The 12,645-nt window shown below is 37.8% G+C and overlaps 1 pseudogene; it reads left to right on the top strand.

Moving 5' to 3' along the window:
• Positions 1-9,053: 9,053 nt before the first annotated feature.
• On the top strand, positions 9,054-10,372 carry LOC116480291 (26S proteasome regulatory subunit 4-like; annotated as a pseudogene).
• Positions 10,373-12,645: the final 2,273 nt, after the last annotated feature.

Below are 12,645 nucleotides of genomic sequence, written 5' to 3'. Positions count from 1 at the left end.
GTAGAAAGGAAGTGGACTTTAAGTTCTACTGGGTCAAAAACCATATAATTACTTTCCTAACCCAGTGTAGTGGCTGGAAACCTATAGACATAAAATGAAAACACCTACTTACAACACTGTAACTGCTAATCTTTACAGCCACATAGAAATGTGTACACACATACTGGCAGCTTGTCTCTATATACTTATTCTTCTACTTCAGATACACTTATTCTTCAACTTCAGTTCAAATTCTACCTCTTCTATTAGGCCAACTACATGCCACAACAATAAATAGCTAATATTTACATGGCACGTATACTATGCATCAGGTGCTCTTCTAATCATTTTGCATATGTAATTCATTTAACTCTCACAACAATCCTGTTAAGTAGATATCATTATCATCATTCTACAGATGGTGAAGCTGAGGCACAGATTGTTTAAGTGACTTGCTCAAGGTTACACAGTTAGTAAGGGAGCTGAGATTTGAACTGAGGCTGCAGAGGTGAAGTGTTTAATCATTGGACAAAATGGCATCTTCTACACGTCCACATAAACTATCACTATACCACACTTTTTTTCTGCATTCTATCATTCACTGATTCTGTGTGATTATAGGACATCAATCAATGTGGTAAGCACTTTGCGATTTAGACAGAAAATTATATAGGATGACCATAGATCCTGGTTTGCCTACCTAGTGCTTTTGGGTGGGGATGAGGAAATTCAGAGAAGTCTTCCTACATGAAGCGATGCCTGAGTTACATCCTTAGAGGATGAACAGCAATTAGCCACATTAAAATTAGCAATTAAAATCAGTTTATTCTCTAATATAAACATTCTCACTTGCCAATTGGTTATATTACTTGTACCTCTAAATATATCTTTCAGTAAACAGAGTTAAGCATCCCTCCCCAAAACTCAAAGAAAACCTCACATTATATATAAGAATACAGTTCAGTGCTATTATAATTAGACTAACTTGCTTTTCATATGAAAGTCTTAATATATCACTTCTAGGTGATGTTATTGGGTAGTTAAAAAAGTAAAGAAAAATTTAATAAAATTCTTGATTAGGGAAGGAGAAAATAATTCAGGGCAAAAGAGTAAGAGAAATAGTTCCTTCTCACAGTCGAGAGCTTCAGACTTTCCAATAAATCAAAGGTAATGATCCACTAACTTCATGAGGGTGTGAAGAAATAGATGCCACATCTTGGTGAGTCCAGACAAATTAAAACTGGCTCTAGTTACACACTCTGTGACCTAGTTTAGGGGTGGTTAGACCAACAGGAAAGCACAGTGACCAGACAGAATAAAAAGGGACCATATTGGACTAGTATTTTTTATAATCTTGCCTTTTATTTAATTTTACATTTTTCACATTTGTTGTAATGATGAATAATTATTTAAGTTAACCATTATGGTGACTTTATATTATAGTCACACAAAGGTACTAGCCTTGTAAGACACATTTACCTATAAGACCTGAAAACACTGAGAAGCTCAGAAAACAAATGTCAGGGAGGACATGACTGCTTCTCATTTCTGCAAAGGTGCACCAGAATGACTGAGTTAATTAATTCCTGAATAAGATGCTCAAACCAAGTTCAAAAATTATTCTGCTCTAAAGACAATCATATAGACTGGAAATTTGAAGTTACCTGCCTCCCAAATGAGGGGCAGGGAAAAAAGTGATAAAACTTATCAGAATTATGAAAGCCTTACCCTTCCAAGAAACCAACTTAGAAAAAAGAAACAGATCAGAGATTATTTCAATTTATCAGATGAAGTTAGAAACAGAGATCAGGGCCTGGGCAAAAAGGAAAATGATCAGGAGCTTCAGAGAACAGAAATAGGGTCTCAAGACCAAGTGAGAAACTCCAAAGGCTGCATTGAGAATGTTGCCTGGAAACTCCTTGGTTTCCACCCCAGATAAGGAGAATCTGCAGATTCCAAATTCTTGCCTGCTTTTGGGGTTTAGGGTGGAGGAGGCATTTGGACAACCTAACCCAGTTTCCCAGGTTCAATGCTAAATGCCAGCTCCACCACTTTCAGAGCACACTCCTGGAACCATTCTGGACTTTGAAAAGGTTCATTTGTGAGTTGAAAGACTCAAGAGAATAGCAGAACAAGTTTCTATCTGAAGTCACCTAAAGTCAGTGCCCACAATTAGAATGGCCCTAAGAGTTATAGCAAACCCAGAGTTCCCATTTACACACTTCTCTGTAAATGGGAATGTTTTTTGCATAAAGATGTTATGACCTTTCCTCTATTAATTTGTTTAGCAAACCTTTCTTTTTTGCAGGACAAAGGTGAACTTGAGCACAACCCTCTATGAATGATCACAAGCTCCATAATAGTATATTTTCTTCCTTTTGCAATTTTTCATGATGTGTGACATAATTTGCTTAATGTCAATAGTGACAAGAGGTCAGGGATTGCCTATTTTTGTCCACTATTGTGTCCTCATCAACTGGAACACTCTCTGGTACCAAGTAGACTCCCCAAAAAAATGTTTGCTGAAGAGATAATACCCACTCAAAAAGTTGTGAGGGCTAACTGAGAAATATACATGAAATACCCATCACAGTGCCTGGCAACTGAAATCAGTATTTGTTGAATTGAGTGAATGAGTGGAGAAGATTCTACTTCACACACTCTTGGTGCCCCCTCCAGGCACCTTCCTACTTCTTGGCTTTCTTTCATTACTATACTTTTCAAATGAGTACTCCATGCTTTCATTTCCTCTCTAGTTTCTCTACAATTCTTGACCTTTCCACTCCACTGAACTGATCCCCTCAAAATCCAAACAACTGGCAAACTCCCACTTCCTTGAAACTGTCTTCTGTGTCTGTGGTTCCATGACTACAGATTCTGTTGCAACTTTTCCCACACTTTCTTCCTTTCTGCGAGTGACTTTTGACTTTCTCCTACTCTCAGGATGAGTCTCAGCAGGACTACCTCTTGAAGTTTTGCCTTTTTTCTTCTATTAAATTTTAACTTAGCCATACAAGGCTCCCACTACCATTTTTGGATAATGACTCCTAAGTTTTCATATCTTCTGTATTTGCATGACCCGTAGTCCCATATTCCCAACACTGGGAAAATTCTTAAAGCTTTTCATACTCCCTGTAATCCCAGCCTGTATGCAACCCTCCATACAGTGTCTGTCTCCTCCCCGGCTCATTTAGGGTAGGAGCCACATCATGGGATTTTGTATCTCCAGCACCTAGCACAAGTCCTAGCACAAAGTAGGGAATAAATGTCTGCTAAACAAATAAAGAAAGAAATTTCCTTAGAACTATTACTAAAACATTTTCATTTGAATCTCTTGCAATATCTCAAACTTCACACCAATATTATATCCTTTCCCCCCACCCCAGATTTTCTTGCCTCCCAAATTTCTCACTGTCAATGATACCACCATCCACCTGTCTGAGCTTAAAATCAAGTCCTCTTTGACTCTTCTTCATTTACCTTATATTTATCAAATCTTGAACATTTCCTATAATATTTGATGTCATATCCATTCTCCAACCTCACTGTCAACACACAAACTTAGCAAGGCCTCCAGTCCCATCCGGATTATCACAACAGCCTTCCCATTCTCAGACATATAAAGACTCTCTCTTATCTGCTGCATGCTTGCAGTCTAATAGGCTTGACCTGTTTTTCAGGAATCCTCATAATCCAGTTTTCTCTCTTCCCACTACAAATCCAATCTCACATCAATATCCATGGCCCACGGTGTTCTTGCCACTGGTCAATCAAATGGTGATTTGTTCTTTCCCTATCTGGGAGCTTCCCTATCTAGAATTCCACCTATGGGATTCTGCCCACAATTCAAGGCTGAGATCAAATAATTTCTTACACAGGAAACTTATTATGACCATTCTAGTCCTAAGTGTTTCTTTTATTTATTTACATTTTTATTTTGAAATAACTTTAGATTTGCCAAAAAATTGTAAAAAAAAAAAAGAGAGAGAGACTTTCCATATACCTTTCACCCAGCTTCTTCTAATATTTTTAATAACATGTTGTATAACCATAGTATATTATCAAAACCAGGAAATTAATATTGTTACAACACCATTGACTGAACTACAGCTCTTATTTGAATTTCTTCAGTTTTTCCCTGAATGTCCTTTTTCTATTCAACAATCAATTCAGGATCCCACATCGCATTTGATTGTCTCCTTGGTCTGCTCGTCTGCTCCAATCTGTGACAGTTCTCAGTCTTTCCTTGTCTTTTGTGACCTTGACACTTTTAATGAGGGCTCATCAGGTATTTTGTAGACTGGCCCTCTATTTGGGTTTATCTAATGTTTTCTCACGATTAAATAGAGGCTTTATGCCTTTTTGGAAAGATTATGGCAAAAATGATACTGTGTCTTTCCCAGTGCACACTATCACCAGGTATGTAATGTTGATATGTCTCAATACCAGTGACATTAACTTTGGCCACTTGGTTACTGTAGTGTTGTTGGGTTTCTCCATTGCAAATGTATTATTCTTCCCTTTATAAGGAATAAGTGCTTTGGGAGAGATATTTTGAGACTATGCTGATATCCTATTTCTCCTCAAACTTTTGCCCACTAATTTTATCTGTCACTGGATCTTGTCTGCAATAGTTATTACTGTGCTATTTCCCCAATGATGGCTTTTTATTCTCCCTCTTTTATTTTACATTTATTAATTGGAATTCTTCTGTAAGTCTGTGTTTCTTAATATATTGTTTTTTTTTAATTTTTATGGGTACATAGTAAGTGTAAATATTTATGGGGTACATGAGGTATTTTGATACAGGCATACAATGCATAACAATCACATCAGGGCAAATGGGGTATCTATCACCTCAAGCATTTATTATTTCTTTGTGTTATAAACATTCCAATTATACTCTTATAGTTATTTTAAAATCTACAATAAATTATTGTTGACTTTTGTCACCCTGTTGTGCTATGGAATACTATATTTTATTCATTCTATCTGACTATGTTTTTGTACCCATTAACCGTCCCCACTTCTCTCTAGCTCCCACCCCCTACCCCTGCCCCACTACCCTTCCCAGCCTCTGATAACTATCATTCTACTCTCAATATATTGTTGATTTATGTTTCTCGGCAGGTGTCTAGTGTGGGGAGTACAGTCCTGGGGGTCTGGGGATCCCTGTCCAGTCACAGCTCTGCTTAAAGGATACCTGACAGAAAAAAAGGAGAGAGAGGAAGAAGAGGAACTAAAGAAGGGAAGGAAGGAGGGAAAAAGAAGAAAAAAGGAACTCTGTCTTTGTCTTAACTATCAGTTACTTTGGAAACGAAGTATTTTAATGGAACACTTTCCTTTGAGTGGATACCCATGTTGAATCCCAAGGAAAGATCCAGAAACACGCTTCTGGTACTTATGCCAATTAGAATAATAAATGTATTATGCACCAGGGTAATAGATTCATGAGGACATTACATGCCATAGAACCTCTATTATGGCTTTTTCTCTTCTTTTTTATAGAGAGTAAGTATATCTTAGGATAGGAAAGAGGGTCTTCAAGCCATAGTACAAACTAGGAGATGGGTAACATGGAAGGCTGACATCAATCCGGCAGAGTCTGGACACCCACAGAAAGAATTTAATCTAAGTCTGTCTGCAAAATGGAGAAATATCTCCCTGGCCTGGGCACTGGGGAGATATAAAACCACACAGACCACAACATCCCATTCTTAACTCGGCCAACTTCCTTGCCAGCAGCAGACAGAACCCTGTAAGAGTTTGAAGGTAAGTCTGTGTTCACTTCCTTCAGCAGCGTTCTCCCCCCACCCCCAAGCCTACGGCCTCTGTGCCCCAGGCAGGGAAGTAGAACACAGTGCACAGCAATTCTCAAACTGGGAACTTCTCACTTATCCAGAGCTGTGGTTGGGGTCAGGGTGGGTGACCGTATAACAAATACCTTGAGATTATCTTAATTTTTTATTCTCATATGATTGATACTTTTTTAAAAAGATAGGCATATTCTGTATCAGTCTAAATGACCACTAATACCCACAAAATGCAATCCCTGAATTTTGTACTGCTATTTTTAATCAGGTTATAACCAAATGATCCTATAAGGGAATAGTATTTCATTTCTATGTATTAACATGCATAACTGAATGTATTTGAGCCTGCACATCCTAGTATCTAAATGACAACACTCTGTATCTGCTATTGTACTTGTAATTTATTTTAACCAATTATATGACAAATCTTGAGATTTTCCCATTTACACACTTCTCTGTAAATGGGAACATTTTGCATAAAGATGTTACGACCTTTCCTCTATTAATTGTTTCGCAAACCTTTCTTTTTTACAAGACAAAGGTGAACTTGAGCACAACCCTCTGAATGATCACAAGTTCCATAACAGTATACATTCTTCCTTTTGCGATTTTTCAGAAGGAAAATTTTTTTTTCCTAGGGATAGAATTACAAGACATTTTCATGGACTGAAACTTTAGTTTTTTAAGTTACTGAATAAACTGAGGTTTACATGTGGTGTCATGAAAATGACAGGGGGCAGTAATATATACCAACTGGGGCAGCTAATAAGGAAGAAATTGAGGTGGACTCAGAAAGGAAACAAGGCACCAACGTCCACTGCAGGCCAGAATGCCTCATTTTATACTATGCAAACAAAAGTTTACCAATAGTTCAAACAAGGAACAATTTGTGAGAGAACTGAGTCATCTTATACACAGTAATTCGATACAGTGGTATGGTAGTTAGTACCAGTTGGGAAATGTGGATTCTTTGTGTGTATCTACCTCTGTACTAATCAGATTGCAAAAGTTCATTACTAGAACTTACAGTTGTAGAAATACATGAAAAATATTTTTGGTAAATTGTCCTTTAAAAATGTTTCCGTATTGTTTGGGCATGCACTATTACATTGCTTTATTGCCTTTTGACTGGCCATAGGATAAAATGAGAGTATATATTTATTGTTTAAAAGCAAAAAAAAAAAAAATGCACTATCATGCTCAAAATCAAAAATCAACAAGTGAAATAAAATGTCTTCCTATAATTAACCCAAACATTGGCAATTTTATTTCAATTACATTAAAATGCATTGCCTTAACATTGATGATTTAACTTTCATTTTTAAATTATATTGTTTCTTAATTTATTCAGGTTTTATAGTTATGTATAATTATAAGGACACAAGGAAGTTTCATACCTAAATATATATTTAGATATATATCTATAGATATGTAGATATATATCCGTATAATTTAAGCCACAGTATAATGAAATAATTCAAATCACTCTGGGAGGGAAGGGTCCAAAGTGAAAGAAAAAAAAGCACAAAGTAATAAGAAGTTAAAGGAAATCATTAACAAAATGACCCTATTTACAGTGGATATCCAGCAGGAACAGACCACGGGCAAGTCACTTTAACTTCTCTAAGCTTCAGTTTACCTTTTCTATAAGAATCGTCATATATGTGCTAAGTTTGTAAACGCACAGGGGAAAAAGTATCTGGAAGAAGTCACATCCCACTGTCAATAATGATAACTTCTGAGAAAAAAAGTGGTTTGAGGGACATAGGTCAGAAGAACTGAATTGAACTTTTTACTCTATAATTTTTACTCCATAATTTCTGTAATGTTTGAATTTTATACAAGTATACTCATCTAATAGAGTAAAACATAAAGTTATTGCATAAATAAAAGGTCAGTAGATTACTGAAGTGGTGAAAAGAGCATGGACTTTAGCTTCAGAAAACCTAGCACTAAAATTGATTCAGGTGATTCTTACAAGCTGTGAAACCTTGGGCAACTCACTTAACTTCTTTAAGCCTCAATTTTCCTTATCTGAGAAGTATTAGTAATAATAGCTATGGAGATACTGTGAGGATTAAATAAGATTAAGCATGCAATTCAGACCTAAGATGATCAGGCTTCCCCAGGGTTGCTAGCTTCAGGGTTCTGCATCATTCCTTGTTGTTGTCCCTAGGCAGCAAGTGATGCTTTTCTTAAATGTTTCAAAGTACCCAGTTGGAGTGTAGCATCTGTTTCTTCCTAGACTCCCAATATTCACTGTTCCATAGTGTGGCTTCAGTGAGATGACCCAGCTCTACAGAGACAACTTCACTGCAGGAAACTTCCAGTGGAAATTTCTGCAAATTTCAACAAATCAACGTCGTGCTTAGGCAACATAGGGAGAAACTTATGTTGTGCCATTTCAGTGGGATGGAAAAAATCCCTCTCCTGCTGGTCTGAAATTCCACCACTGTGGTAACTACAGTTCATTCACTGGTAGATATAAAAGATGAAAGTTTTCTAATTACAGGTTGCAATTCCAAACTGCCTACTCAGAATTTGTCTGCAAAGGTAAAGGATAAAATTTTTGAAAATGTAATTTTCTCAATCCCTATTGTCAAGTTATTTTCTGCTTGTGAGTTGCTCGTAAGTATGTCTTACACAGGCAACAGGGGTCAGTGAGAATCAGACTTATGACCATAACAGTAGCTGTAGCCTCGACCACTGCCCCTGCCTTTATTACAGCCTCTCACTCTGCTCCAAAAATGCCACTTCCCTGTTCAAAAACCTGTGACGGATACGCATTTTATGTAATAATCACTGTTGTAGAACTTACCTTGTGCTGGGTACTGGTCTAAGCAATTTATAAACATGAATTCATTTAATCTTCACAATCCTCCTATGAAATCCATTTTTTTTCAGGTAAGGAAACTGAGACACAGATAGGTAAGCAACCCCAAGTTTACACAGCTAGTAAGTGGCAGGACTGGCAGTGGAACCCACATAGATAGTCTGGCTCCTAGTCTGTGCTTTCGATCACTCCACTCTGAAGCTTCATTGTCTAACAAATTAGTGCAAACTTCTCACCAGACTTTGCATTTCTCCACAGTGTGGCCCCAACTAACCTTTTCCAGGATTATCTCACATCACCATGACATTACACCATCTACTCAGTATCCATTCATCAAAAAAAAAACCTAACGAACACCTTGTGAAGCCACAGCCTAATGAAAAGACAGACATTAAGAAAGAATTGGCAGCTAAAGTGGCCAAGGCAAGATGGGTGAAAATCAGAGTGGGGGTTATGGTCCTGGAGTTTGCAAGAAGGATGACAGGACAAGAAAAATAAATATGAACCTCCTGTACCAACTAGAGTGGAGAAGAAGAAAACAAAAGGACCAGATGCTGCCAGCAAACTGCCACTGGTGACATCTCACACTCAGTGCTGATGAAAATTACTGAAGTTAGAGAGAATTGAAGACTGTCTTCTCATGGAGGAAGAATTCATTAGAAATCAGAAATAAATGAAACCATTAGAAGAAAAGCAACAGAAAAGATTAAAAGTGGATGATCTGAAGAGGGACCCCAATAGCAGTAGGAACCTTGGAAGAGATCACAATCATGCCATCATTCTACATCTGTGGGCTCAGAACACTACATCAGCATTCTTTCATTTGTAGACAAGGATCTACTGGAACCTGGCTGCTCGGTTCTGCTCAGCCACAAGGTGCATGCAGTGATAGGGGTGCTGATGGATGACACGGATCCCCTAGTCACAGTGATGAAGGTGGAAAAGACTCCCCAGGAGACCTATGCTGATACTCGGGGAAAAGTTGGACAACCAAATTCAGGAAATTAAGGAATCTGTGGAGCCTCCTCTCACCCAACCTGAATATTATGAAGAGATGGTTATAAAGCTTCCTACGGGGTGGGGGAGTCATTCTCTATGGTCCACCTGGCACAGGTAGAACCTTGTAGCCAAAGGGGTAGCAAGCCAAACCTCAGCCACTTTCTTGAGAGTGATTGGCTCTGAACTTGATATTCAGAAGTACCTGGGTGATGGGCTCAAACTCATACTGGAATTGTTTCAAGTTGCAGAAGAACACGCACCATCCACTGTGTTTATTGATGATACTAATGCCACTGGGACAAAAAGATATGACTCAAATTCTGGTGGTGAGAGAGCAATTCAGTGAACAATGTTGGAACTGTGGAACCAGTTGGATGGATTTGATTCTAGGGGAGATGTGAAAGTTATCATGGCCGCAAACCAAACAGAAATTTGGATTCAGCACTTAGCAGACCAGGCCGCACTGACAGGAAGATCGGGATTCCCCTCCCTAATGAAAATACTAAGAAGAGCATCTTTCAGATTCATACAAGCATGATGACTCTGGCTGATGATGTAACCCTGGAAGACTTGATAATGACTAAAGATGACCTCTTTGATACTGACGTCAAGGCAATCTGCACAGAAGCTTTCCTGATGGCCTTAAGTGAGCCACAGAATGAAGGTAACAAATGAAGACTTCAAAAAATATAAAGAAAATGTTCTTTGCAAAAAACAGGAAGGCACTCCCAAGGGGCTCTATCTCTAGTGAACCACAGCTGCCATCAGGAAAATGGTTGGGAGATTTTCCAATCCCTGAAAGGGATGAGGCTGGGGAGTTACCCAGAGGAAACCCTGTTCCAGTTTATTTTTGTTGGTAAGATGTTCTGTGTGTCTTTTGGAGAAAAATGTGTAAATGCTCATTGGGCGTCCTTCATCTCTTGGTCACTGTGCAGAACTCTGCTTTCCAATAAAGCATGCTCTTTCACCAAAAAAATAAAGAAAGAAAGACAAAAGAAAAATCCATTAACAGTAATATGGATGAATTGTGGCAGGTTTGCATAATGGAACAACATACAGCACTGAAAATTAACAAACCACAACCACAGGCAACAGCATGGCCAAGCCAGCTAAGACTGAGGCTGCAAATGCTGGGCTTGGAGCAGCAATGACTGCTATTAGCAAGGGCACTGAGGTAACACGCTAGAGAACACGGCCTGAAAAGGGAAGGTGCTGCCCTGGTGATCCTAAGCACTTTCAGCCTCTGGGGCACAATGTCACTATGGCTTTCCTTGTTGCCCTTCCTTGGTTGTTGCCTTTCCAAGCAGCCAGTTGCAGTACTTGCTGCCTTAAATGCTTGTCTATTCCTCCTGAAGACAAAAAACAACAGGATAACTTGGTCCATCTTGGAACTTAAAAAAAGAGAAAAGTCTAAAGTAGTGAATGAAATAAACATTTAAGTCTTCTGTCTTACAACCCATGACAGATGTTGGCATTCTAAGACCTGTCCTGCCTGCAGAACACATGGTCCTGCATTATGGTTTATATAATAAACCGAATGACTGATGGGCAATAATAAGGGTTCACCAATACTGAAAAATAGAAGTGTAGTAACAGTGATGAGTTAGGATCAAACGTCTTTGTGTGCTGCATTATCTTATTACAGTATCTTTCCATTTTTCATGTATCCAAAAATTCCTTTAAAAGGTGATCCAAATGATTGCTACTGGTTAAATAATTATTTATGTCTGTTGCTTCTTGGTCTATTTCTATTTACATGTGATATTTTATATAATCAAATAGTTGTTTATGTAGAAATCGTCTGTTAAGATAAGATAACCAAACCTTCTTCTAACAATAAAATCAACACTTCTGATTTTAATCAGGTAAAATCTAAGTGTTTAGAATCCAAACTATTTTTGAATATAAATATTTTCAATAAAATCTACACATTAAAATTTTTTTCTACTAACCAAAGCAATCTGCAGATTCCATACAACCCTATCAAAATACCCATGCCATTTTTCTCAGAAATAGGAAAAGCAGTCCTAAAATTCTTGTGGAACAACTAAAGAGCCTGAATAGTCAAAGCAACCCTGAGCAAAAAGAACGAAGCTAAAGGCACCACACTATCGGACTTCAAAATATATTACAAGGATAGAGTAACCCAAATAGCTTGGTATTGGTATAAAAATAGGCACATAGGAACAGAAATTATAACAAACTGTCTCTCAGACCACAGTGCAATCAAACTAGAACTAAGGATTAAGAAACTCACCCAAAACCACTCAACTACATGGAAACTGAACAACCTGCTCCTGAATGACTATTGGGTACATAATGAAATGAAGGCAGAAATAAAGATGTTCTTTGAAACCAACGAGAACAAAGACACAACATACCAGAATCTCTGGGACACATTCAAAGCAGTGTGTAGAGGGAAATTTATAGCACTAAATGCCCACAAGAGAAAGCAGGAAAGATCCAAAATTGACACCCTAACATCACAATTAAAAGAACTAGAAAAGCAAGAGCAAACACATTCAAAAGCTAGCAGAAGGCTAGAAATAACTAAAATCAGAGCAGAACTGAAGGACATAGAGACACAAAAAACCCTTCAAAAAATTAATGAATCTAGGAGCTGGTTTTTTGAAAAGATCAACAAAATTGATGGACCACTAGCAAGACTAATAAAGAAGAAAAGAGAGAAGAATCAAATAGATGTAATAAAAAACGAAAAAGGGGATATCACCACCGATCCCACAGAAATACAATCTACCATCAGAGAATACTACAAACACCTCTATGCAAATAAACTAGAAAATCTAGAAGAAATGGATAAATTCCTTGACAAATACACCCTCCCAAGACTAAACCAGGAAGAAGTTGAATCTCTCAATAGACCAATAACAGGTTCTGAAATTGTGGCAATAATCAACAGCTTACCAACCAAAAAGAGTCCAGGACCTGATGGATTCACAGCTGAATTCTACCAGAGGTACAAGGAGGAACTGGTACCATTCCTTCTGAAACTATTCCAAT

Source organism: Hylobates moloch, unplaced genomic scaffold (genome assembly GCF_009828535.3).
Source record: "Hylobates moloch isolate HMO894 unplaced genomic scaffold, HMol_V3 SCAFFOLD_13, whole genome shotgun sequence".
NCBI classification, from domain to species: domain Eukaryota; kingdom Metazoa; phylum Chordata; class Mammalia; order Primates; family Hylobatidae; genus Hylobates; species Hylobates moloch.
The sequence above is the reverse complement of the archived record's forward strand: the minus strand, read 5'-3'. Positions and strand labels throughout refer to the sequence as shown.